Source organism: Nycticebus coucang, chromosome 6, assembly GCF_027406575.1.
Source record: "Nycticebus coucang isolate mNycCou1 chromosome 6, mNycCou1.pri, whole genome shotgun sequence".
Taxonomy (NCBI): Eukaryota; Metazoa; Chordata; class Mammalia; order Primates; family Lorisidae; genus Nycticebus; species Nycticebus coucang.
Genome location: NC_069785.1, coordinates 10,761,339 through 10,762,691, shown reverse-complemented (window position 1 = coordinate 10,762,691; position 1,353 = coordinate 10,761,339).

Below are 1,353 nucleotides of genomic sequence, written 5' to 3'. Positions count from 1 at the left end.
TGCCAGCTGGAGGAAATCAGGTCTCAGCAAAGGGCGCTCACCTGGTTGGTCAAAGGGGATGGGCTGTGGCTACAAGCTGACTGCACCCAAAGTTGTTTTCTGTTATGACAAGAAAGGGGGCGATTCAGAGGAGGAAACTTCTGGGTGCAGAAAAGGGGCTCTCTGATCCCTCGTGGCCTTCCCCTGCAGGGTGAGAGCTCTCGTGTCTCCCTCCTCTCTGCTTCTGAGATTCCTCCACCCCACCCCGGTGGGAGGTCTGGATCCCCTGACCCTTCTATTTGGCTCCGGACTCTGGACTGGGTATGTGGTCTGCTGTACCTCTGTCATCTCCTCTTTTTTCCTGTTTCTAGTCTTTGCAGCCCTTCTTGGTGGGGTCATCGGGAACCTGTTACCTCCCTCCGATGTACCCTGAACGGCAACTGTTCCCAGCTCACTTCAGTCAAATCCTCCCACCTCCAGCTGGGAAAATCCCCAACAGGGCAGCCTCCAGTGGGCCATCTTCTCTATTCTTGGGAACACCACCCCAAACCCCCCAAGGCCTCCCCCCTTGCCCCCCCTCGTCAAATCAACAGAATGTAAGCACACTTAATAACTCTGTTTTCATAATTTAAAATATTGGGCATTTTAACGTTTTACCAGTCCTCATAACTTTTTGAGACAGTCTCTTTCTATTGCCCCAGGCTAGAGTGCCCTGGCTACAGCCTACTTCTCAGAAACCTCACACTCCTGGGCTCAACCAATCCTTCTGTCTCAGTCACCCTAGTAGCTGGGATTACAGGCGCCCACCACAATGCCCAGCTAATTTGTCTAAGTTTTCCAATTTTGGTAGAGATGAGGTCTTGCTATGGCTCAGGATAGTCTCAAACTCCTGAACTTAAACCACCTTCCTGCCTTGGCTTCCCAGAGTGCTACAATTACAGGCCTGAGCCACCCAGCCCAGCAAGTCCTCATGACTTTGCCTAGTAGTTTACCCAATACTTTTGATTCAAGCATTCTTATTCTAACTGTACATTTGAAGGTGGCTTGGCATCTATAGCTGCGTGGCTAGGGTGTCAGCCACATGTATATAGAACTAGCAGCCCAGCCAGGGCCTGCTAACTACCAACTGTAAATTGAATGGTAGTTTATAGACATGCTACCTTGGTGTGCTTTTTAATTTTTTAAAGTTGGTTTTATAAGGGTAGGATGGGTGATTTTAAGGTGGGCCTTGCACAGGGGGAAACATTAATTGGGCAGATTTTATGACATAACAGTTTTGGATTGAAGAATAGAGCATAATGTAGGTCTTGAAAGGAAATTTGATAAGTAAACTGTATTTGATAAGTAAGCTGTCTACTCAAGTGAATATAGTAT